Here is a 26,012-nt window from a genome sequence, read left to right as displayed (position 1 = left end):
CGAACGGGCGAGGCCGGCCGGCGCAGGCCGCGGCCTGGCGGAGCCCCCGGCCCTGCCCGGGGCCCCTCGCGGCCCGCTGCGGCCCGGGCGGCGGGGCCTGGGGGGGCTGGCGGGGCTGGGCGGCGGGTGCCCGGGGCAGCTCGGGGGGGGTCCTGAGGGGGCCACGGACAGGGCGAGAGGGGCGGTGGGGCCGAGGGGGGCGATGGGGATGGGGGTGAGGCCCCTGAGGGGGCCGGGGGCGGGGGGCTGGGGCTGCAGGTGAAGGAATTGGGGGTGAGGGGGCCCCAGGGCAGGGGGCTAAAGGGGGGCTGGGGTCGGAGGTGCCAGAGCGAGGGGGCCGTGGGTGTGCTGGGGCCCTGAGGGTTTGGGGCTGGCAGCGAGGGGGGCCTGGGCAGGTGGAGGGGGGTGCTGGAGGCCCGGGAGGGTGCTGGCCCCGGAGGTGGAGAGGGGTTGGGAGGCCCCGGGGGTGCTGGGGATCGTGTGGGGGGTGAGGGGGGAGTTGGGCTGGAGTGAGGGGATTAGGAGGGTGCTGGAGTCCTGGGGTGCAGGGCTGGGAGAAGGGGAACCCCTGGGCAGGTCGGGGTGGGGGGGTCTGGGGTCTGGGGTGCGGGTTAAGGGGCTCCTTGGTGGGCAAGGAGGGCCCTGGGGGAGCCGGAGCTTGTGGTGGAGGGGTGAAGGATAGGGCTGAGCAGCTGGGAGGATCTGATGGGGATCACTGAGTGCTGGTGGGCCGGGGGGGTATAATTTCCTCACGAGGATCGGCGCGAGGAAGCGATCTGGGGGTGTGTTTGGGGGTGGACGCAGAGAGGGGCTGTGCTCTGTCGTGGTGGGGGACCCCGAGGTCTTTGGGTGAGCTGCAGCGGGAGGGCGTTGGGTGGAAGGGGCTGTCGTGACGGAGGTGGGGGGCAGCGGGGCGTGTGGCTGGGGCTGGGATAGCGAGGGGCGTCTCGGGCTTTTGGGTGGATGAGATGAGAGGGGGCAGTCGTAATCGATGAGGGACACAGTCCAGCGCCAGCTCGCTTTGCAAGTTGGGTGACTTAACAGGGAGCAGGTCTAGACCCTCTTGTGGGGTATAAAAGGAGGTTGGGAAGCTTGTCAGAAGGTCTAATAGCACATAATCTTGTTTTTTCCATGCGTGAGTTAACGGTGGGTTGGTATAGAGAGGTTGTAGAGAGAAGGGGAAAATAGCTGGAGGAGCTGATGGCTGGTGAAGGATAGTAATGGTAGCCTGCCTGTTCTGGGCAGTACTTTGGAGGCATTAGTGAATTGTAGTGCATTGGTTATATAAAGGAGGGGTAGCTGCAGTATCTGGATTTTCTGTATTACTGAGGTAGAGCGAAGTAAAGGAGATAAGGGGGTGCCGCAGACAAAGAGAGAAATCTGACTCCTTCTTCTCCTCATTTCTAAACAGAAGTGTGTGGAATGAAAAGCTGGATACTGGCGGGTGTCCTTTAGGAGGTTAAGGAAGGGAAGCGTATGTGTGTGTAGGTAAGCAGGGACTGGAAGGTGTCACAGTGCCTGGTTTGGGAACTGGAGCTGGGTACCTGATCTCTGCAGCTCATTTTCTTCAACAGTGCTGGAGCAGGTGAAGGATTTACCTCTGTGCTGGGCCATCGCCATCAGGCGTGGCTTTAAATAAAAGCCAAATGGACTGTGATAGAGCTGCATTCTGCTCTAAGATACGTTCTCTGTTACTGCTTGTGAATGAGGCAAGAAGTTATTGTGGCTTTTAAGGTGTTGAATTATCTTTAATGGGTTTGGGTTTTTTGGGGGGAAAACTGACAACCTTCAGGTTTGTTTATAGCTGTAGGCTTCTTGTAAAACTGACCCGGACAAGTACAACTGCGGTGATTACTACCAGGAGAAAAGCTGACTTGTGGTAGACCACAGAAGTCAGTAACTTGATATTTAGGCAGAGTCTGTAAGTAAACTTGAGGCCTTTTAGGTAATTGCTTGGTTTTCTTAACTGCTTTTCAGAGACTACTTGCTTCCCAAGCACGTAGTACTGAAGTCAGACCTTCATCCTTCGGAGGTTTTGCGTGTCTTTAGCTTTCTGCTATGTGGGACATCCCGTTGTGTGCAGGCAGATGAGCTGATGGCCGCTGGTTTGGGTTCCAAGTCAGCTGCATTATCATAAAGCAAATGCACGGGAGCTCTATGACTACATAGCACCATTTATCATATTCTGGTTGTAGCCAGTATGGGGGAAAACGCACCAAAAAAGCTGGATCAATATGTTTAAATAGAGCTTATTGTCTGAGAGGTTTTTCTTCTGCCATCTGTAGCTGTGAAACAAATGGAAATAGCTCTTTTGTGTGGCTGGAGTATTGTTGTGGATTTTAATGATTTACACAGGAGGCACATTTCAACGTACCTACCAGTTTTTCTTCTGTATCCATCTCTTATCCCTGGATATAGTATTTAACTGGTATTACTTAAGGTAATTAATATTTTTTGACTCGAGAGTTGTCTTAGGAAGGCATTATCCCTCTTTGAAGGTAGGGGACACCGGGAGACTGACTTCTCTTGGTTCAAACAGGCAAGAAGAATAATTCAGTGGCCGGGAGAGGAGCGTGTGACTCGGGAGACGTAGGTTTGTCCTCTGCTCATCACACTTCCCCTGTGGCCAGCCCAACTTCTGCCTTCCTGCCTTATTTCCTTATCTGTGAAATGGAGATAACTGCTCTGCCCTACCTCGTGGGCTGGGAGGTTGTCATGCCCTGAAATTCGTTAGCATAGCGAGGCGAGTGCCCGTCTCCTGGACCTGCGGTCCTGCTGCTTGTCCCTGGACTTGGCTCCAGAGAAACTGGACACTCTGCCCTTCGGAAAATACTGATCTTTATTACTGATAACTGCTGTTCTCCGCTTCCTTGCATGTGAGTGAGGCAGTCAAAGTTGTCGCCGTCAGCGACGGGGAATCATGGCTCTCCCTGCCAGAAGTCATCCTGTTAGCACAGCGGTTAGCCTGCGGAGCCGTGGGGCTGGCCGAGCGCCAGCGCCTAACTAATTGCCCTTAGAATGGTCTGTTTTGGGCAGGGCTTGAAATAGCTGCTTGTCCACTCGCCAGCGGCTGGGGGAAGTTTTCCTTTACGTCTTCGTGAGGAGGTGAACAGCAGAACTCGAGCTGTCACTTAAAAAAGCACCTTCTTGCCCTTTTTGGCTGTGAAGATTAGCTTAGGTAGGAAAGATCGAATAGTTTGGTCGTCTTGGGTTTGTAGACCCCAACGCGGCTCTGAACTTGCCAGAGTTTCCAAACCGCTCTTCCAAACGCTGTGGGTAGCAGCAAAGCTGGCGAGAGGGATGGCAATCCTGCTATGCTGTAGGAAGGCCGTGGGTGGATGACCCAAAAATGATGGCTGCATAAAAAGCAGGCTAAAGGTTTGTAATTGTTTGGGGATTCTTGCACGGGGAGGGTAGAGCAAGAGGAAAAAGGGCTTTATAAAATACACTATCTCTATCAACGTAATAGTGGGTATGGTTTGAAGTCAGGTACCCAACTGTGGGTACCTGTTGGCGCTGGCTGGTAGATCCAGTGTTGGTTTCCCCATCTTTACGAGAAGTCAAAGGAATTGAGATGCGAAGGTCTAACGGTTGAACTTTGAGGTGGAAAGCTCTCTATAATTGCTCAAATATCACTCAAATTATTTAATTGGTTTAGCCACGGACCAGAAATCTTTCAGTGGGATCCTGTGCATATATAGCGAGTTTCAGAATTTCCCGGTTGTAGCATCTCTGACTTCTTTGGACATTGTCTGTGTCGGTTAGCTCCTCTCACCTGTTGCCAGATAATGTGATATATTATCTTTCTCTCTTATGGGTGTCCTAGCTTGATGTGCAGAATGTCAGAAAAAATTAAATTGGGAACGGAACAAAACGAAAAGAAAATGTAAATCCAGTTCCCTCCTGCTGTGTGGTCTGACCATCGTTGCAATAAAGGCAGACCGGCAAAGCTGGAGAGAGCTTTTTTTTTTTAAAAAAATTAATTTGTCTTAGATTTACTTGCTTAGTTTGTATTTAAAAATAAATTGCTGGAACTTACAGAGCACTGGAAGAGCCAGCCCTTGCTTTTGGGTACCAGCTGGAAGCATCTGGTTTTGGTGGCCTTGTGCGTGTGTAAGCGATGGGCAGTTTGCTTCAGACAGCTCTGCTCCATCCCGCGGCGTTAGCTCCAGCCATACAGATTTTACTGCTGTCACGTATCAGAGTCCCCTGTTACCGTCCGCTCGCTTCTGCTTCGTTCTGTTAAAAGGCCCTTTATTAAAATACCAGAACAAATAGGCCGTTGTGCAACACAACCATGTTTTCATTTTAAATACTATTTGCGAAAGTGAAAGTTGCTCGCAACAGTCTTCAAGTTTCTTGTATGTAAATTTTCTCTCCTGTGAACCCATCAATTCCATAAACACTTTAAAATATTCTTTGCCTTGCGCAATTGTGCTGACCGCTTTTGTCCTTCCTGCTGCTGCTCCTCCAAAATACCTGACAAGGCATGAACTAATTTAAAAACCAACGAAAAGTGGTCGTGACAACAAATTTGTTTGAAAAGGCTGAATGTAGCGATCTGCAGTTAATTCTCAATGCTGGTGGTGTTCAGCGCAAGCGGTTGTTGTGCGAGGGGAGCGGTTCTTCAGCTGAAGTAGGTTTAATCTTTGTTTTAAGGGGCGTAGGAGCTGGATTTTTCCTGGGAATGAGTTATGAATTCAGCTGATATTTCAAACTCGAACACGCCTGAAATCTCCAGTAGTTTTGGACTAGGTTTTTGTGAAATGGGTGGGTAGGGATTGGCTGTGATGTTTAAAAAACAAAACAAAACAAAAAACGGGAGGAAATTCAGGCACACTGTTAATGCTGAGACACAAAACAGGAAATTTAGTTAAGGATTAAGCTTTTTTGTAATTTATTTTATGTTTTTCCCTCTTCCTTCTAACAGACAAGAAAAAGTTTTAAAGTACTCCAGCCTGTGTTGGTTCTGTATAACTGAAAATGTTTCCGAAGTTGCAGTTAAAGATATATCTTTTAATGGACTTTTAAAAAGCTGTAAAAGCTGAGAAACCTCCGTAACTCCAGCTTTGTTTTATTTTCATTCTACAGAAAGAGGGGGGGAAAAAAGCTAGAAAACAGACCGTGTAAGAGTCATTTTAAAAATACCTCACTCCTAATGAGAACGTACGAGTAGCAAAATCGCACCTGGCTTGGAGCCAGCGCTAGGACTGCGGTCCCGGGGATGGTGGAAGGATGTTCCTCCTCCCGACACCTCCTCGGTCCCGCTCAGGTGGCAGCGTGGAGATGACAGCTTCCTCTCATGGCTCCGGGGAGCAGCCAGCGAGATTGACATTCTGCTAATGTTCTCCAAAAGCTTTTTGCGTTGGTTGTTTTTTTTTTTTTTCCCCCCCCAACTTATCCCCTTCAGAAAAAATAAATCTATTTTTAAATATATAGAATAGTTTGGGTTTTTTTGAGCCCTGGAGGCTTTTTGTCCATTTCTGCCTCATCTGCTTGTAGAAAAATGCACAAGGTCTAAATGTTTCTCGTTTGTTTTAACCCTTTGGAGCTTGTCCTCCGATTTTTCTGCTGCAGTTCTGAAACTACGGAAAAGGTTCTCTGTAGACATACTGCAGAAACTGCTTTTAGGAGGTTATTCCTGCTGTAGGCACGGCTATTCTCATTTCCTCCAGTCTAAGGGTAACTTCTTTTTTTTGCTGGCAAAGGATCGGTGTTTATGCTCAATAAATCATGACGTATCACAGCTTCTCTTTTTAGTTTCTCGTGATGAATTATGGTACAATTCCGAAACACAAATGTTGTGAATTTAATGTTACTATGCAACTTTTCGGGGGGGGGGGAAGAAGGCCTGAGAGGCTCTTTTTCTTTTCCTTTTTTTAAAGAAAGATCCTTAGTTAAGGCCAAGAAATACAATCTTTTTGCTTCTAACTCTGGAATTATGTCGGTAAGTATAATCTTAGCAGTGGATCCTCTTCTGGCCGGTGTGGGATTGAAGCGCGTGCGGTCAGTGGTGCTGGGTGCTGAGCAGACAGCTCCAGGTAACGCGTGTCCAATGATGAAAAGGAACTGGCATCGTTTTCAAGGAGCATCACGCTCCTTGTGTCTCGGGCAAAATGTTGGGAAAGCATTTTTCCTGTAACCCGCGAGTGTCGTGAGTGCCTGCGGTGGCTCCGATGGAAAGCTCGTGTTACGCTAGTGTCAGGCAGGTTTAATTGCAGCTAATACCGATTAAACGTTGTCGTCATTCCCGTCGTTGAATCGTGTGTGGAGTTACGCTGTTGATCTCGACCTGTTGGCTTCCATCCTTGTAAGATACTGACTGGTAAATCTTGAAACAAAAGCGGTGCTGATCATCTGGAAGGATATTAAATGAGTTTTTGCAAAGTATGTGTTAAAGCTAGTAAATGGAGGGGGAATACGCCTCTTGGAACCAGCGTGTTTTCTGCTTAAGTACCGGAACTGTAGCTTAGAATTGGGGAAATAAATATTCAGTAAGTTATATTCTTTATAGATGAGATTTTTGAAAGTATCGGTTTTGAAAAGCAAGGAAGGATGAGAAGAATGTACTAAAATAAAGAAATATTATCTAGCAGTTGAGAGCGGGTTGGTGTCCTAAGAATGGAATGGAGTTTGGAGATGAAACTGTGCAAGACTGGAAATTAAGTATTAATGGTCTTTAAACTGTATTTTTTCATGTGGTCAGGGAATCACTAAGCCTAACTTCGTTGGTTTGTTTTGTTGGTTTCTTGGGTGTTTGTTGGTAAAGAAGGAACACAGGAAATGTATAAGCAAAGAGGACCCTTTATCGTGTGCTCTCGTTGCTGTCTTGAGTCAGGTAAAGATAACTGCAGGTAGGATGGGATTAGATGCTGGTCAGTACAGTGATTTAAGGTAAGGAAAAGGGGTTTTTGTCATGGATGGGACCCGGAGGTTGTTTTCAGGTGAATGTGACTGTAAGAAAAGCTCTGAGGCGTGTAAAAGTACTTGGAAATAAACTAACCTCTCATCGTGTCTTTCTCTTCCAATTTATAACCCCGTGCTGCTTTGCCTACAAATGTTTTTGAGAACCGTTTGTTTTTTCAGAATATGGGTGTCTGTCCATCAGTAAACCTGTAAGTGCTGTCCGTTTGGATCAGGTCTGTGTTTCATTTGAGGTGGGACTGTGAGGCACGCCAGTCTTTTCGGAAACAAACTTGATTCAAACGTACTCGGTACACATTCGGGCGCAGTCAGCAGTGTGAACACGGGTATCTTTTTATCTCTCAAGTTTCTCCTGCGGCCTCTTTTACTAAGTTGAATTTGGCTCCTAGCACTCCAGTATCCTTCTGAAAGAGCTGCTTCAGGCTGTACTGTGCGTTCTCTGCTCGTTTAAATGAATTAATCTTTCCTGGTGCCGTGATGCCGGTTGTGTGGGGCAGCGAGCTCTAGAAAGCGTGTCCCCAGGAGGAGCTGCAGGAGCAACGGGTGGGTTTCTCTAATTCCATTTTGGTGAGTCCACAGACTATTCTGTGCATGTTAAAGCATAAATCCCACCCTGCACTCTGAAGGGGCTTGCTGCAAATATCTTTCTGGGAACGGCAACAAAATCCCATGTTTTCTGCTGATTTACACTGCAGAGGTGCGATGCCAAATTCATTTGTCAGTGCTCAAATACATGGCGTTACCGTCCCTTGCAGAAACCTGTCGAGCTTAGAGCATTTGCTTTAAAGACTGATCTATTATTGCATATGATAAATAGCAGATACACTTCGTAAAGATGTCAACAGAAAAATATGCAGCATTTTTAACATAGGACACTGGGGTGAAAAAAAGGATTTCACATTTGTTAGTATAGATATAACAGGAGCTGTTGCAAGTGACAGCAGTAGCTCTGCGCTCGCAGCATACCAATGCAGATGGAACTGGTTGGTTGCCAGATATTAGTCATGGGGCACACCTACTTTGGAAGAGTAGCCTGTGGGTTTAGAGAAGTAATTATTTTCTAACAGCCCTGTGGGGCACAAGCAATTCAGCTTATGGAGGACAAGGAAGGGCTTGCTCCAGAATGTTAGTTAAAAAATTGTGAGCATATGAGCTGCAGCTGGTGACGACTTGACTAGAATTTAATTTGCCCAGGCATTGTTCATTACAGGCATCGTGGAAGACACGAGCTTCTGAAGGCTGAAACAATTGCTGACCTGATACAGCTTCTGTGGCTAATTGCAATGGAAGTCGGCTGAGAAGAGCTGCGGTGGGCAGCCTTTCAACTGGTGCGGGGAAGAAGCTGAACTGCTCTGATTTCAGACCTTCTGGTCGATCGTCCAGCTTAGCCCTTCATCTTGCAGAGCTGGCTGCTTGTAGCGATTAGAGGCTCTCTGTGTTAGGGACCTTAGGGTGAGCGACCGAGAACAGCTCTAGCTGAACTGCAATGCTTGCACGGGTCAACGTGAAGCTGAAAGAAGTCAGTGCTTCTGACTGATCGCAAAATTCTTCTTTCTCTGATTGCTAATTAGATGGTTAACATTCTTTGCCTTATTATCCCACCCTCAGCTTTTCTTTCTGGGGAGCTAGGTTGACACTTTCTAGAGGCTCCTAAGGAGCGGTTAACTCTTACATTTCTTAAGTAGTCTAAAAACAACCTGCTCTTTTGGAGCATGTTTGTGAAAAGTATCTGTGGTGCCTACGTGTGAAAAACAAAATTACATGCTAGACTTAACATTTTTGTTAGGAATACGTATGATGTTGACTCAATCTTAATGTTAAGTCACATTTGACTGTTTCTTTCTGGTTTATGGATATTGCTGGGGACAATTCCAGCATTGACTGGCTGTAGCTGTGACTTCTGAAGGACTACATTGCTAGTCTGTTGCCAGAAGCCAAGTTTCTTGTCAGGATAGGGGGAATAGATGCTTTCCTACTTGCTGGTGAAGAATATCTTTGTGCTAGCCCAGGTAAGACTATTTGGCCCATTCCAGCAGGGCAGCGAGTGGGCTACAGGGCAGTGACTTTAATTTCATTTTAATGGTCTCACTGACTCCATGGGTTATGTATAAGAAAAGCCCATTAATGCAAGTAGACCCTGGAGAGGGTTCTTCACCCTCTTGCAAAACTTCTTAAAAATCCATGATTTTTTTTTTTTTTTAAAGTCTGAAAAATGCTGTTCTCCTGTTATCTGGAAATAGTTCTCACCTTTGGAATAATATTGTTCGGCAGCGCTGGAGAGGCAGAGTGCTCAAAATAGCAGCAGCTGCCATAGGCCGGGATGGAGCGGAGTCGAGTGAGTTGTGTTGTCAGTCATGGGAACATAAATCCAATTCCACCTGCAGATGAGCATTCCCGAAATAGAAGAGGGTTGTCAACTAACAGAGGAGACGTATTGTGTGCATCTCTTTGGTGCACTGTTACTGCGCTCCCTTCGCACTGCATTAAGAAAAAAAAAAAAAATTAAAAGTTGCTGTGGTTTCGCTGTAGCTCGAGAGAGTAACCACTTCCTACTCTCTTCAGTAAATAACAGCTGGGAGAGGTTGTTTGGCTAATAACTGTGTACGCCGTTATTTTGTAGGTGAAATACAATCTGTCTGCAGGCAAACCACCCTGATTCAAAAATGTGCTGCTCCCTAATTTTTGGAGGGAAGTTCTGCTAGCCTGGGGAAGATGCAAACGTCTCCAGGAAGAGCACTTGGGGAAGGTTGGTGGAGGGGCAGGAAATCTTGTTTGAGGCTTAACAAAGCTAACTGCTAGCGGTGTAGGAAATTCTTCAACACCCTGAGCCGAGGGAGGGGCCGCAGGCTGGCAGGAGGGTTGCTGCTGCTGGAGGTAATGAAGTTCAGTGCCTTTCTGAATTTTTAACCATGAGGATCCTGGTGAGTGCTCCTGAGGCATTTCACGTTCAAAGTTCTCCCGTGCGCAGGCGTTTTTCCTGTAGTTTGAGAAGCCAGAGAGTCTCTGGTGCAGCTGTTTTTCTTTTAAGAGCTTCCTCAATCTGCTAACTTTCTGCATTTAACCATTTTTCCTTGATTTAATCATGTCATCCTTGAAACTGTTGTCCCCTGCATAAATAAAGCCTTCCTCCTTCATATCTTCCATGTGCAGACTGCTGTGATATGCTGTAATTATGGGTTCAAATTCCTGCGGGTCTGATTGTATCGAGCTAACCCAAGTGCTAGTGCCTGTGGATCGGGTTTTGGACCGCCAGGCAGAGCACTGCGGCTGACTTCTCTTGAGAAGTTGTCCAAATGCTACTTGAATTTTTTAAAGTGCATACCAGGTAAAAATTAATCAAATGCAATATTTCTTTTTTTAATTACTGCAGAAGGGCTCTATGTTGGCTCTCTGTTTTCTCTCTATCTTTCTCTTGTTGGCTGCTTGCTTGCTGTGAATGGTATTGCACTGTCAATTCCCATTCCTTCAAACCCAAGAAACGAGGGACCTGCTGGCTTAACCTGTAGCCTTATGCTGATTAAAAATAAAATATAACGGCTGGGTGGGAAGAAAGATGGTCTTGGACGCTTTCCACTTAATCCTATAACAGTATTTGAGAGGCTTTTGTCCACAACTTCTGTATTTCTTCTGCTTAATGTTGGCCGATGCAACCTGCAAGCAAACTCAAGTATCTGACCAGGAGTATTTCCTCTTCCAAGTGCTGGTAGCACTGGGCAATCATAAATTGTAGAATTCTTAAAACTTTTTTTTTTTTTTTTTACATTTTAAAATACTAGGCACTTCACCCTGGGGCCTGCATCGTTATGTAGACCAAACTTAAGTGAGATTATCGAAGTCAAAAGCCATTTTCACTAGCAGTGTTTAATTTTGTCGAAGAATAATAGAGGATGATGAAAGTTGACAGTGCTCTTGCTCTTGGTTCTTATACCTTCCTTCAGGATAACAGCGTTATCCTAATTAGCATCCTAATTTACAGGTTGTTGTGGAACTAGTTGTTGGAGTAAAAAGTCAAGGAGCAGGTGAACCTGTTACGTGATCTAATACTTATTCCTAATGCCTGCGTGCATTTCCCTTAGACTGTAGGAAATGAGCATGATAAAGAATTCAGGGAGCAGAGCACTTGCTGGCAGACTTGTCGCCAAGTGCTCTTTTCAAGGTTCTGTGAGCTGTATAAATGTGCTAGAAAAGAATGGATTCGTAAGTGAGAGCTCATAAATTCATGACCTCTTTCACCCTTGCACCAAGAGCTGGCAAGTACCTCTCCGTGAATGTGAATTTGCTTGTTTCTTTGCGTGACCAGATTTACAGAAGATTCAGCTCTAATCCATTTCTATAAATATTATTAGTTTGCTTTCCTGGCTTATGTGATTCTGAAATAGATCTCATTAGGAGTGGGCTTTCTGTAGCATTTGAAGGCTTTTTCAGTTTTCTACCAATAGTGGTTGCTGCTCCGATCTTACCAGGTTTGTTCATGCAATTCCGCCTTCATTAGCTGGTCTGAACGAGGATGACCACGCTACTGTACGTAGGTGCTAAAAGGAGAGTTGAAATTATGTTGCTAGAAATCAGCTTGGCTCGCAGGATGCTGTGGACTCCCACTGTCGTCTTCGGTGTGATGTGAACCATACTTGGTGTTTCAACGGTGGAAGGAGCATCACTCTGAGCTCCTGTCAAAGTTGGTCCATCGTGGGGGACGCAGGTTCAGATGACCTCCGTTAATCCCAGTGGCTGGGCAACAACTTGCTTTGCAAGACGCTCAGCAGGCTCGTAGGTACCCTATATATCTGTATGGTTTTGGCTTTGCATCGTGGCTGTGGGTGAAGGGGGTGATGTTCCTGGTGGGTACAAAGGCAGAGCAGTAGTGATGCTCTGTCTCTGGGACAACAGGTTTTGAGAGCTTCCCAGGTCTGATCGCAGATTTTTGGGAGCATCAGCATGATTATAATGAGGCAGTTGAGATTTTTTTCAACATCAGATTAGTAAGGAAGCAAACTATTGCTGCTTAAGATGCTTTTGAGAGCTTTTGATTAAAAGATACTGAAAAAGGGCAAAGTGTTATTCGGATATCCCTTTCTAAATATGGTTTTTAAAAAAGGCCTATTTCTGTGATGCTCTCAAGCGCAGCGTAGCGTTATGTTATGTGAGTAGTTCTTCTGTAAATAGAGGGCCTGGAGATCAAGAACAAATGGTAAATGGCTCTGTTAAAAACCAATGAACATACATTTTGTTTTGCGGTGCCATCTCGTAATCCCAAGTAATTTTTCTTAATATTGCAGAGTGTGAAGCTGCATGTTGAAAGCATTGCCATTTTGTTGCCCGCTGCTGCGGCTCAGCTGGGCAGGGATGGTGCTCTGCTGTGCCGTGTCGTGTCGTGTGGGCTTTTGTCCTGGTGTTCGTGGAAAGCCAGCGAGTCCTGCGTGGCCAGTGGGAGATGCTTGGTTCTGCGGAGGCATCTCCTGGCAGAGAGCATCATGTTTACAGCTGGATACAGGACCTGGGGTTATTGCATGATGGACAGAGCGATGTTTTAGCTTCAGGAAGCGAAGACAGATATGGTTGCTGACGTGCTGCTGCCTTTTTCATAGTCTCTTAGACTTTTTTACACTTAAATTTGTTTAGAACCTGTCTTTGAATGCTGGGTCTATTTTAACAGGGTGTTTTTGGCAGGGGGTGAAGTGATAAAGGTACTGAAAAGGAAGGGTTTAGTGAGGATGATGCAGATGGCACTTCTGATGCAGCCTTCCTCCATGCTCTTCCATGGAGTCTACATACCTCTGGTAGCGCAGAAAAAGAACAATTTCTATCAACTTGAAACGGTCTGGCTTAGTTCTGTTTTATTTCACGTGTTACATCATCAGGCTCCAGCTGCAGCAACCTCCCCTGTGCTCGCTTACAGCTGCCGCTTTGGAGGCTTTCTCGGGAGGGGGCTCGAGGCGGACACCCCTTCTGGATGGAGGCGTGTGGAAGGAGGGTCTGGGAACCTCGTGCCTGTTCGGCAGCTGAGGGGTTTTGCTCTCAGCAGTTTTCTCTGGATTTTAGCCCAGAGAGTAGGGCTGATACACAAAAGGGAACAAATATCTCTCTGTTCTAGTACGCGGGCTGGTAGATATTGATGCCTTGTGGGCTGAACTGGAGTGAGTCTAGCGGGTGTCTTAATGCAGAAGATTTCTTGGAAGTGTAAGAGGACTTGACATTTTGCATGTTGTCTTAGCGGTGCCCGTGTTTGTCTGACAGCCAGGTCAGAGCTGTAGCAGCTGATGATGCTCAGAAGCTGCAGGTAGGAGACCGGTGCTGATGCACGGCTGGGCCGTGCGGTGCATGTACCGTGACTGTGCCTACAGCCTGCCCGTCCCTGTCCAGGCGTGTAGCACGGGACGTCTGGCATCTCTTCCACAGGGCAGATGTGCCGCACAGGCAGCGGATGGTTAATGCACCTCTGTTTCTATCTCAGGCTCTTACAGGACTCCCAAATGTGCTGCTTTATCACAGAATAAGGTCCTACAGGTGCACATTGGGGTTGGTTTGCCCTCACGACCTTACCAGGCAAGTAATGGGGTTGACACACTTTAAGTTTGCACCTTTCAGACTACGTAACTCTGCAGTCCTTGTGGCAAGCAAGCTCACAACGCCACTGCTGCTGCTTCTCGTCTTCAATGGCAGCAGCAGCTTAAAATGCCCTAATGTGTGCGAGCACGTCTGATCTTGCTGCCTTCAGCGCGCTGGAGTGAATGCTCTTGCTGTTCGTATGAGAGAGGGTTGAAGAACAAATAGATGACTATTTCTAATTCTAATTTATATTGTTTCCTGTGAAGCTGTCCCCTCTGCAGGGGAAACACGGTAGAGCCATAACAGGAACAAGCAAACATCCCGCGCTTCCTGGTGACTGTAATGACTCTGCTGACTTGAAATGCATCACTGCTTTAGTCTATCACTAGCTGACTTTTATCTAGGGTGTTTTTTACTGTTAATGATTAGACATTAGACAGAGTTCCCTCTAGAAACAAGCTCTGCAGCTACTTGCCCTCGCAGAGCTTGCAGCATCTGTTTTAGTGCTGTTGCCATGAAAACTGGCCGAGCACCAGCAGCAGCCCTGTTACTGCCCTGTGGCCCCTTCCAGCACCAGCCGTAGTTACCCGATTGTTTTTATCACACCTTAAAGGAAACCCAACCTTGCAAAAGCTTTACCTAAAATAATAATGTTCATATTCTCTCTTCCCTTTGTGCTTTCCTCCATTAAATGTTCTAGCATGAATTGGATGTTTCTCTTCTAACAGCTAGAGAGGGTTTCATCTAAGGTCAAGCCTTGGAGGGGTCTCGGTAGCCTTCTGTTTGCAGGGGTTGGTTGGCTGTTGGAAATGCTGAGCTGCCTGCCTGTCATCATGAATTAAATACTAAAGTCATATCTGGAGCTTCGGACACAATGCAATGTAAACATAATTGTGACGAGGATATTTACCCTTAAGTCAATGACAAATCTTGCCTGACGCTGGTGGAGCCAGGGTTTTATCAGAGGCATTTTCAAAGGTATAAATTAAACATTGTGAAGGTTCCTGAAGAAAGGTTTATTAGTAAATCACACCTCTGTAATTGAGTGCTGGGCACGTGCCCTCCCCAAGTTCCATTTTTGTATGTTGTGTTTGAAAAGAAACAAACTAAACCAAAAAAACCCGTTGGGGTCTAAAACTCATTGGGCTGTGTGCGTGAGGGTAGCATTGTGGCTGTAGCTGTGATGAAGACATGGGGAAAAGGGTTTGGGATCTTTGCACAGCTACTTTTGCGTCCTGTCATCGTCACTCATGCCCTGCGGGGTAGTGTTTATGGGGCCAGAGCTCCTTCGGTCCTGCGTGGTAAACCCGTACCAAAGATTTCCTCCGTTTCCTTCTGGTTCTTGTGTGATGGGTCCAAATTCCGCATTTTCTTTTGCAGATTTCATTATCTGCTGCTTGACAAAGGAATATAATGCAGCAGTTTTCCTAACCTAAATAGTGATTCTGAATGACTGTATTTCCAGCTCCCCTTTAACTTGTACTTAAATTAAGTGTGTGGGCTTTTTAATTTGATCGTTGTGGGGAGGAACAAAAAATGAAATGCTGCAGATATGCCTTCCTCTTCCCTTTCTTTAGTTAAACCTGTCTTTGTCATTCTTTTTTTCTTTGACTTCCATGAGTTGCTCAAGCTATTTTTCTCTAGTTTCTTTTGTTGTAGCTTCTACATCGCAGCCTTACATCTTTAGAAATATATAATGCACGTATGTGACTGCTGCCTTGCCTTCACCGCATCATTGTTGTCAGCATATGACAAATAACAGGTGATTGATAGCTGACTAAGCATTCCGAATATTTCTTCATTCTTTGTGTGCCTAATGATATTTTTTCTTGTGCATGGGGAGGCATGAGTGGATGGCATCTCTTGTGCCGATGGAGCCATCTTCAGACTCGGCTATGAAATTGCACTGAGTGCCCACAGGTGCTCTGCCTCCGCAGCAGGAGTCAGCCTTAAAGCTGGCCAACCATCATAGCTGTGAAGCTGCTAATCATTGAATCCATGTCACGTGTCCCTCATACTTATTGGGTGACTTTAAATAGTTCTGTAATAGCCAAGTCTAGCCTGGTTTCAAGCAGGGAGGAAATAGTGCCTGTGTCTGTCAGTGTAAAAAGGGTCTTTGTAGCCATATGGCTACTACGTCTGCCTTCATTAAATGGGAAAAAAAAAAGTGAGGTGCTTCGGCTGGTTGGATCAAAGCCTGATGTTCAGAGTAGCAGGCATTCCCTGCAGGATTGTTTTAATTGCTGAAAACTCTCTCCATTTCCTTTTTTAGGAGAGCTGTCCTTTTTTCAAGCCAGAGAGCGCATCTGCCTTTGTGCTGAAGAAGGTGGTGTGACCACTCTCTGACCAGGTATGTTTATGCCACAGTACAGCACAAAGCCATGCCAGCCATCTCTCCTGCCTCACAGTTAATTTTCCACATCTTTGTATCCTTGACTCCCCAAACCAGGGATATCTTATGAGGTGAGTAGTGTGAATGTGATAGCAGCACGCTCGGAGTCCACTTGGAGACAGTTTGACCAAGGTAGGGTGTTAAGTGTCTAAAATTGCCCCCAGGTCACACAGAAAGCTAACACGTAGCTGTTGCCTATAAGTTGGAATATTTTTTCTGAATTACATTCTTTTTCTGTGATGACTGTTAGCATATCACAGTATTACCGCTCTTTAGATGTTATAATATTCTCCGGGGTAGACACAGTTGTGCCCTGCATTATCTGCCATACAATTCCAGGTGAAAAGATTAAAGTTTTGATAGGATGATATAAAGGTACCTTCAAGGTTATGCGTTAAAACTGACCTACCTTAAGAGCAGCTCTTCCAAAAGGCATTCACACTTCCTTCCTCAAAGCCATAGATCAGGCAGGGGGGTGTTAGCAGAGTTGCTTCTTGCCTCTGACTTGCCTCTCGGGCAGAAATTACTTTTTTAAGAGATGCCAACAGCGGTGTTGGTCTTCAGCATCCTTCTGTGGGGCTGCTTTTGGAGTCTCCAAGAGAGGGCAGTGTGTCCCTGGCAGCTGGACCGCACAGCATCAGCTGCCGCTTCTGCTCGTCATCTCAGAAACAGCATTAGTCTCCAGAACGCTGAGAGAGCGTAAGTCCTTGAAACCATTTGAAATGAGTAATTGACTGGCAGACTCGTTAGCAAATGTATTAGGAGCTGTATATCATCATGTGACTGCTGGTCCTTTCCCCAGACTGTGGCAGGGATACGGCAGCGCTTCCTCTTGCCTCACTTTCCTAAAAAATGTCCCCTGTCTGTCCCGCTTGCGTCATTTTGCCCTACTTTTTGCACTTGGTGTGTCCTCCAAGAGAGGAATGATGTTCGTTGGATCAGCATAGAGCTTCGCTGTGAGTCAGAGTCAACTGGAGATTTAATTCAAAACATACAGAATTGGAGAGAAAGACAAAAAAGGAAAACTAATGGAGGTTGTTACATTGTAATATTTTGCCTTAGGGCTCCAAACAGGAAATGCTTATGCCAGTCTCCATCTCAAAAGCAAATCTTTGTTCACTAAAGAGGCAGATTTTTGTTGAGGTATGGAAGCATGCATCTCTCCCCAGCCCAGTGTGCTTTTTTTTCCTTTTTAAGCTGTTTCTGCAGCAGGGCCTGTGAATGAGTTGTCACTGCAGGGTTTGGCTTCTGTTTTCAGGACCCATTTGTGAACCCTTTTGTTTCATTCAGCTCCGCGTGTGAATAACCAGCAGTTCTCTGCTGCCGGTCAGGACTCTCACAGCTCCTATCTGTTATTTAGGAAGCCACTTTTAATCCTGTCAATTTTTGCCCAGTTCCTAAAGTTACACGAAGGCACCTTTATTGGTGACTTGCATCTTGCAGAAACGATGCTGCCCTGGCCTAGTAATCACTGATGTATCAAGAGCACCCTGTTTCCCAGGGTTCATTAAGACGCTTAGTTTTTTTACTAATTGACTGGATAAAATTGCTTGATAGCCCCTAGAAGATAGGGCACTTGTATAATATGAAAGCACATTGAAATAACCTCAAAAGTTGCTTTGAGAGAAAAACGTGTCCCAGGAGACACATCCACGTTTAAAACAAAACTTAACCTTGCTTCGAAATCCTTCCTCCAGACATTTTTCTTCCCCTTCTCCCTTTCTGTAATGGCAGAACGAGGTGAACTTTACCCATCTGGTAGGAAAGGGGGAAAGATCCCCTCCCTGGGGAGTGCTTTATTGCTCGCGTGGAAGCAATGCTAGTTTGTCATTATTTTGTGTGTGCGTGTGTGGTGTTTTTAGTGATTTGAAGTCAACAGCCTGTTGATGTTTAGTATTTGTTCTACTGGAACAGTTCCTGAATTGTTGGTGCAGCCTATGAAAAGAGCTATACTTTACGCCGTTCAGCTGCTCGTCATAATATTTAAAAGCAAATGCCTGCGCGCTTTTATAATGGCACTTTAAGAATTATAAACCTCAGCATCCCATCTGTGTTTCCCTCTGGTATTTACAGTGTAATGAATTCTCCCTTGCTGCTTCAGCTGGATACTCTTTCACCTCCTCTTCCTGTTTCAAGCAGTTGTTAAGTTGGTGTACATTTTAAAATTCCTCCAATTTTTAGGAGGTTGTCAGCGACATAAAAACTTCTTGTATTGCTTATTTGCCTGGCAGAGGCATTGAGCTAATCTAATTATGTTAAACCTAAGCATCCCTAGAGTAAAGAAGTGTATTGTCACTGGTTTGATCTGTTTATAACAGCTGGAGGCATTTGCTAAAACTGGAAGATTTTTTTTTAAGGAATAAGCTTTCTCTATAAGCAAACATTTTTTGCTGCAGACATACGGGTTTTTTTGTTGCTATTCTTAATTTGTCCTCTAAAAGGAGGAAAAGGTGATTTTTTGGATGAAAGTAAGTTGGAAAGTCCAGAAACATATCTAGTGTATCTCCTAGCAAAAGAAGGCTGTTGCTATAGCACATTTTTGTTCCATTAGTGTTTGTACATTTTTAAATTTAATTTTCCAAACAGCTTCAGGAAATTGGCATCCCATAAGTAAAATTTTCAAAAATAGCTCTGTTACTGCTGAAATAAGTCCTGTTATTTCCATGGACCGCTGTCCTGAGTGTATGACTGGCTCTCTAAAACCTTGGAAGTGTTTAACGAGATACTGCTAAGCAGAGTTGTAACCCCAAATATTTACTGAGGAATTAGTTTGTCCCGTTTCTTTAAAGAATGAACTCTTGCAAATGGAATGCTGCTGTCTGCAAGGTTTATTTTAAACTTTTTCCTCTTTTGCTCAGAGGAAAAACAAAGCCTGAGTAGGAATGCATGGTTGTGTAGTAGCTGTCCTTCTGAATACCCCAGACTGCTCAGCAGACCGCTCCGCTTGCTGCGAAATGGCTGGGTAGGTAAACACGGTGCTCGTGTACCATGCTGTGCTGCTCCATGCTGGCCATCCTTGTTCACCTCTGCTCCTTTTCTTTAGGTCGATGGGTGTTTAAGGCATTTCACACTTAAACTTCAGTTATGAATTACGCTTTTTTTTAATTTTTTTTTTTATTTTTACAGGGCTGTGTAGTCTAGAGTTGCACCTTCCCCCGCGTGAAACCGCTCATGCATAGATGCCTTTGTGCATGAAGCTGGTGTGTGGGGCTGCTTTCTGTCCTCCAGCAGCACAGCTGCTAGCAATGCTTCCCATTGCTCTGCTCGGAGACCCCGAAGGAGCTGAGCTTCACAGGAGCAGCTGCTGGTCAGACTTTGCCTTTGGAGGGACGTTAGCTACAAGTGTAGTAGCATGGGTCCTGTCAAATGGTTTCTGCGGCTTTTGAGCTTGCAGCATAGATCCCTTGAGGTGTGAAGCACTGCAGGACATAGGGAAGGCCCTTTTTTTGCTTGCTGCTCCTCCAAGCCTTCCCTTTTTAGGACTTTAAAAATGTTCCAGAGCAAGTTGCCAGAGCAGACTTCCTAGCAACTTCACAAGCGATTTGCTTCCAAAAGCAAATGTGCACTGGCTGTGGCAGCTGTTACTTAGCAAAAATCCTGGGCTGTGTGCTGGAAAATGGCAGGAGTTCTGTGGACAAGGAAAAAAGAATCTGCTCATCCCGTGGAGGAATTAATGGGGAAAAGTTAAACTTTACAAGATCTCTCTTACCATGGATATTTTGCACTGGTTGTCCAGATGCAATTGTTTGATAATGATGTACTATTTATAGGTATATATTTTTAGAGAAATGACAAAGTCTACCTCTGGACTAAGATCTTTTGCCTATTATTAGAGTACTAAGTAGCAGAATTAAACTCGGCGTTGGTTATCCCATTAAGGTCATTTAATTTCGAGTGTGATCTGAGCAACTTCACCTTCAGTAATGCGTTTCTCTCCCTTTAACTTTGCGAACACGTCAGCACTGGGGGAACCTGAACTTCTGGTGTGGGTCTGTGCCCTGCTTACCCAGAGTAAGAAGACGTGCCATGCTGCGCAGCAGGTCGTTACCTCCTGTGATTGCAGCACTGCTCTGAATCACAGTCTCGTGCTGATGCATCTCCGTGTCGGTTCGTTATCTGTTGGTCAGCAGTACCCACCAGTAATGCTTTAATTTAACCCTGTGGTACGGCATGTAACAGTTCCCAAGTTCCTTGATTAGGGATCCATCAGGCATCTCAAAAGGACCCTTTTGCTATTTGACAACTTCATTTTCCATGAGCTGTTCTGCGTTACCTAACAGCACTGAACGAGGTCGCATCGTCCACTGGGCCAGGGAGGCCAGAGCTCCATACCAGCCCGGCCGCTGAGCTGCCTGAAGCGGGCTGTCATGCTGCTCTTATCAGAGCAGGGCTCCTTTCTGGAAGGGGAATGTCGAGGCTGTTCTGCACAAATAGCATGCTGACTGGCTCTGCCTTTTCTAAAATGCATGGGCTCTTTAGTGCTTGAAATCTTTGAACCCTGATAGCAAAATGAGCGGACTGCAGGCTGGAGTTAGTCTTTAGAGCCTGTGCAAATGCAGTTTCTTCTAGTTCTCACTTTAAAACCCCAAGTGAGATTGTCAAGAACATTGCACATCGACCTTCATTTGCAAAGGTGGTAGGGTTGGTGTCTTGTTCACCGTATGAATGCAGCGTCTTTGAATTTTATGCTTTGCCATGTATTCACGCATTCTTTAAAAATCCTAAGGACTAGTAACACAATCAGCAGTCACTTGCTACAGAAGGATGGGGTTTTGAATCTTGTATTCCTAAGTTCCCTCTACTCTTTTCATAGAACTTTTTATTAATCACAGTTGGAACAGTTGATAGCATCGGCCACCTGCCCGCTCCGCGATCTGCCGGATCTCAGAGTGTCCAAGGGAAGTATAGCAAGTTCCTCCTGCCAGTGAGCTGGACGATCCTTGTGGAAAGGCTCTTCTGCAGAGTCTGCCTCCCACGGAGTTCCTGGCACCGCAGGTTTTCTGGTGGAATGGATGATCTAGCTTCCTTCGAGCCTTGCCCTGACTTTGAGGGAACGTTGGCAGCTGCAGGCTCCAGCCCTGGGAGATGCTTTGCATTACCAACTGTTGCCGCTTCCAGTTAGTTCGGAAAGGAATTCCCCTCCTTGCTGCCCACGCTCACTTCAAGGTATCTGTTGAAGCGCTGGTACTTGCATTGCTAGCCGCTTGCATGTTTGCAGAGCAGGCTTGAGCAAAGGGTTCTGGTCCGCACCGTAAACAGAGCATAGGTCAAGAAGGTCCAAATATGACAAGGTTTTTTTTCCAAACCTGTTGGTGTGACAAATTCCCGTGACGAGTAGCTGTTTCTAATGAGAATGGTAGAGCCACTCCGAGTCTTGCACGACGACTTTCAGGTTCGTTGTTCAGCCTTCGTTGCCAGCAAGTGCTGGTGTGCAATATCCGCCTGGAGGAAATTGCACCCTGCTTATCGGCTGTGTAGGAAACGGTACAAGTGGGAGATAGGGGAGTGTCTGCTGTGAGCGTGGCTATCCATGCACACAGAGGTATGTGCTAAATAGTGAATGCTGTACGTTAAGTACCGGGGGCCAGCTGACTTAGTGAAGACCTTTCGCCAGCTGGGAAGTGCTGGCCAGCGTAGCCTGATGAACGGCAGCAGGAGCACTCCAGTTAGTTTACCTCCGTGACTCCAGCAGTCTTGTTTTTGATGTCAGTAAACAGGAGTGTGTGCGGTCACGCTTCGCTCGGCGAGCTCAGTCGGGCTGCTGGATATCATGTTCTTTACCTTTGCACTGGGAGAAACGTGGAAGGAAGGAGGGGGCAGAGTTTATTCCAGCACGCTGAGGTCAGGCTTGTTTTCCCTCTCTGAGCAAGAACAGACCAGCCCCTGGAGTCAGATTCTGCAAGCCTGTAAACAAAAGGCTCGTTTCTGCGGAAAGCCAAAGATGGTATTGTGTTCATCTGGAAAGTTGTTGGGTTGTTTTTTCCCTGCTGCAAACTGTTCCTTGTGTCTTAACTTCCACTTCAAAAGTCTGTGCAGGAGCAATGCTGATGTTGTTCATCAGGCGTAGTTTGGGGTCTCTGCAAAGCTGGCACTGATTGCAAACCGGAGGAGGGGGAAGCTGGGAGGAGCCCAGGCGAGAGGCTGCTCCTGCAGCAGCGCTGGCTCATGCAGTGTTTGAGTCCAGCCTAACAGGTCGCCTTCTAGGAAAGGGCCTGCCTATAGGCATGTCTCCTGCCCAATTTACTTTGCAAAGACCGTGAACCAGTGCTGCAGAGATGGACTGTCTGGGATGGTGAGGTGTTAAATGTCCTTGTCGCAGTCGGAGGTGTGTTGCAGGGAGCGTGCTGCTCGTGGTGGTGTTATTCCCACCTGCCATGGGAGCTGCTCAGGGACTGCCTTCAGCTGCAGAGACTTCTCCTGTGGTTCTGGAGTAGCCCTCAAATAGTAGTGCCTGCAGAAAACCTAAACAGCTCTTAAAATGGTGACTGATTGAAAAAAAAAAAAAAAAGGGCAGTCCAGAAATCCCTGTGTTGCTTTTAAAACGAAAGAAAGAGCAATCAAGATGACAGGTGCATTGACAAAGTTCAAGGAAGAACAATACAAATAAAAATAAAGAATGTGTGTATTGTCGTTTCAGGTTTTCGCTTTAGTTACAGCTTCCAGACTTCATTTAGTCAAAAGGTAGATTTTATTTTGGGTGGCTTGTCTTTGAATGAGGCATTGAACTCTCTCTGGCAGCTTGGAGGTGGTGGCCGATTCCTGTAGCAGCTTGGCATTTACCAGCTCTTACAGAGCACCAGAGGCACTTAAACAACTGCACATACTTCACGGGGCCAAGCTACTTGCTATTTAAATCTGTTTGCAATTTTGAAGCCGTAATTATTTTTTCATGCTATGAAATCACGTATAGCTGGAAGAGTTGGGAGGCAATGGAGTGGGGATTGCAGCTGGAGGCTGCCTCAGTGCAGCCTGTGATTTATGGGGGCAAGTTCATCTTTTTCAGCAATTAGCAGGATATTGGGAAAGTAATCTTCGTTCCTTTCCCTTATAAAAGGCACACCGTCCTGTATGGAAAGGGCTGAAGAGCATATTGACTTACTGAGGGCTGAAATTCCTCCAGACTGCTTCTCGCACCCCCTTTCTGTAGAGGCTGATTAACCTGTGCTGCAGGGAGAGGCAGGAACTGCATCTCCTTGTGATGGAAAATGCCTCCTTGGAGGCAGAACAAGGGAATCCTGGAAAGCGCTGCTCCTGAGGACTTGTTTTCCCATGTTCCTGGTAGCCTTTCTTACCTGCAGGACCTTTCAGAGGCTGCTGCACTTGTTTTTCAGCTCCACAGTCCTGCGCATGCTTCTTGCCTATCTCCCGTACTTTATTTTGGGAGGGGCATGCCGCTTGATTGACAAAAATCCCCTGAATTTCAGTCCCTTTGAGTTTATTACTGAATTCTGAACAGGGATCAGGCAGGCCTGTGCTGCTTTAGCAGGAATGATCGCAATGAGTGAGGCCCCAGCTTTGGCATTTGCTATTTCGGGCCGGGAGGAAGGCGCAGGCTCCTCTCCACCTGCTCTCCCCGGGCGCAGCTCTGCTCCAGCTCCAGCCTCGGCGGGGTCCAGGGGCTGCCCCGAGGCGAGCGTGTGGGCGATGCTGTGGAAAGCTTCACTCGAGCGGGGGGGATGTGAGAAAGCAGCAAGTGGCTTGCTGATCCGGGAGGGACGGGGCAGTGGTGGTGGACTAGGAGCCCTTCAGGGGCTGATTGCAAACCTTGTGCTGTTTGCTCTGCGTCTGAAGTGTTTGCACTTTTACCCCATGCTCCTTTTTGGTCTCTTGGTCTCCTAACCCAACACAAGTTCTTCTGTTTCATAGTAAGGCTTTTTCTCTTGCTCTCACCTTCATATTTGTGTAGATAGCTGGCATTTGCCACTCTTGTTTAGAATATGGTATTTGTGAGAATTGCTATTCTCAAAAAAAAAAAAATTAAAATTACTGTTTTGGCAAGAGGGCTATTCCTCACCCTTTGATTTACTGAAATCTGAGGAAGATGGAGGTGAAAGGGGCAAGGCAGGCCATGGCCTAAAACCCAGTGGAGAGTAAATGACGTGGGTTTTATGCCTTTAAAAAAAAAAAAAAAATTGTTTGTGTTCAGACAGTAAGTGGAGAAAACAAGCAGGGTTGGATTTCAGCTCAGATGGATTCTTGGAATTAATCCCTAGCTCTCGTTCACAACAGCTTTGACTTCAGTGTGGTAAGTTGGGCTGACCGGAGGAGGGTTGAGCAATGTCTTACTGGTAAGCAGGAAAGAGGACGTCCTGTGGAGCCGTGTACCGGGGTGCGCCAGGGGAGCATCCCGACATGTGAGAAAACTAAACATGACTTGGTTTTTCTCAGGGTGTTTTTATTGCTTTCTTAAGGCCAGCCCATTCCTAGACCATTTTTTTTGTGTTTGTTTCTTGAAAACTAAGCTTGCCAGTATGTCTGTGTTTAGCCAGAGCAGTCTGCTGTCGTCTTTGCTCAAACGCTGCTATACAGCGTTCCCCCCCAAAAATACAAAGGTGCAAACACCTCTCTCTCCCCCACCGTGGAGGACTTAACGCTCAACATCTGCTGACTGTAGTCTAGTAGTTAAACTGCAGTGAAATCTAGAGCAGAATATTTAAGTGAACACTCATCCAGTAGTTGAAGCATTACTTATCTCCAGTTTCAGATGCTGCACGTTCAGATTCAGTGTCTGAAACACACAGTGTGACCTCCAGGTCATGCATGTTATTTATAAAAACAAATGAAAATGGGTTCCCTGACAATGTGTGTCTGTTGTATGCAACAAAATAAAGATGTGCTTGGAAACACTATAAAATTCAAACAAATCAATGTTAATTTCAAAACATCCATGGGACATTGAGTTCTTTGGTATGCAAAATTGATATCCATAAAAACAGACAACTGCAGTGAACGCAGTGCCTGCCTTATTACACTAATTATTGGAGTAAATATTGCTATGATAAAATTGCAGTCAATGGAGTAAAATACATTATTCTGAATTATAACTTCATTAATAATGCACCATCTGTTTAGTATATCACTGATGGATCTCCTGAATTCCCGTTTCCTTTCCAGAAGGAATCATAACTGGGAGCCCCCGCAGCAAGCGCGCCCTACGAGTCGGTAACCGAAACTGCTCCACTGCAGTAAGAAGGTGAGCAGGAAGAACTCTACCCTTGTGAAACTCGCAGTATGGTTTCATCATTAATTTACCTTCCATTGATGGTTAAGTTTTACCTGCTACAGTGGGAAAATGCCACAGCAGATAATACCGTTGTGGTGTTGGCCCGACTACGTTAGCTAGTCCGAGGTGCTCTTCTGATTTGACTCTTCGTGCTCCTGCCGGTCTGAGGCAAAGGCTGGTGATTACTCGCTGCCCACGTGGAGCGATGTTCTGCTCGTTATGTAACAGTAATCCACCTCCTTAATTAGGGAAGAAGATCTATAGATTCCAAAGAAGACATGTCCCTCTTAGTCAGAAGGCGTGAGGTGTGTGGGAGCCTTTGTTCTTGTGGGGAGCCAAGGGAAGCAGCAGGCTTTAACTGCTGTAGCTGGATGATGAAGTTCAGTTTCCTTTTTTATCTAGCCTTTGCTGGAACGTATGTACGTGTTAACCAGTAGCACACGAACAGGAGATACTGCAGATGATGGCTTTTTCATCCCGTATAATAGCGGTTTTGCTCTGTGCTGGAATATTAGATGCTGCAAATGTCCTGTCTTCTCCCTGCCCTCTAAGCAGAATGGTCAAGGTAGAGGCAGGAGATTCAACGCGTGATTTAAGGTGCGTGCCTCACTTGTCCTGTGCTGTTTTCTCTCATCTTTGGCTTCACATTGATCCTACTGAAGCTGTTACTTTCAGAAAAACTATGTGACAAGGTAAAACCATAATGATTTTTGTCCATTCTGCTGAGGACAGCTCTTGCAAATCACCTTGTATGCCATTACAATTATTAAATCGTTGGTTCCAATCTTCCCTATACAAACAATCAACACTAAAACATTGTCTGGTAGCGCTGACTAACAAATCCTGTAATTAGTAATCTCCAGTTAATGAAGCAGCATGGTGATTAAAGCCTCATGACTTTTCTAGAGAAGAAATAAGTTAAATATC

The 26,012-nt window shown here is 46.0% G+C and overlaps 2 protein-coding genes and 2 long non-coding RNA genes across 8 annotated transcripts in view; 2 read left to right on the top strand and 2 right to left on the bottom strand.

Annotated features, from left to right (window-relative positions):
* The window catches only part of GNG7 (G protein subunit gamma 7), an 81,130-nt gene that overhangs the window by 176 nt on the left and 54,942 nt on the right, over positions 1 to 26,012 (top strand). The window contains exons 2-3 of one of the 5 annotated variants that reach the window (XM_075524405.1): positions 15,743 to 15,820; positions 24,980 to 25,055. The exons of 1 other annotated variant lie outside the window; for it this stretch is intronic. The gene's annotated coding sequence lies outside the window, so the exon portion shown is untranslated. Of the gene's footprint in view, positions 1 to 15,742; positions 15,821 to 18,629; positions 18,825 to 24,976; positions 25,056 to 26,012 lie in introns of those variants that run through there. 3 more of the 5 variants (XM_075524403.1, XM_075524406.1, XM_075524408.1) reach the window with 3 other exon arrangements.
* Positions 1 to 26,012, top strand: part of SGTA (small glutamine rich tetratricopeptide repeat co-chaperone alpha) — a 71,430-nt gene that overhangs the window by 28,378 nt on the left and 17,040 nt on the right. The gene's annotated exons all lie outside the window — the stretch shown is intronic.
* Positions 1,767 to 16,669, bottom strand: LOC142420462 (uncharacterized). Its single transcript, XR_012778750.1, has 3 exons — positions 16,272 to 16,669; positions 9,172 to 9,402; positions 1,767 to 4,252 (listed from the first exon to the last, which is right to left on the bottom strand). It is a non-coding gene; the product is annotated as an uncharacterized LOC142420462 (long non-coding RNA).
* Positions 18,673 to 22,274, bottom strand: LOC142420463 (uncharacterized). Its single transcript, XR_012778751.1, has 2 exons — positions 19,869 to 22,274; positions 18,673 to 19,490 (listed from the first exon to the last, which is right to left on the bottom strand). It is a non-coding gene; the product is annotated as an uncharacterized LOC142420463 (long non-coding RNA).

The sequence above is a fragment of the Mycteria americana genome, chromosome 24, assembly GCF_035582795.1.
Source record: "Mycteria americana isolate JAX WOST 10 ecotype Jacksonville Zoo and Gardens chromosome 24, USCA_MyAme_1.0, whole genome shotgun sequence".
In the NCBI taxonomy this organism is placed as follows: domain Eukaryota; kingdom Metazoa; phylum Chordata; class Aves; order Ciconiiformes; family Ciconiidae; genus Mycteria; species Mycteria americana.
This window is presented reverse-complemented; position numbering and strand designations above follow the sequence as displayed.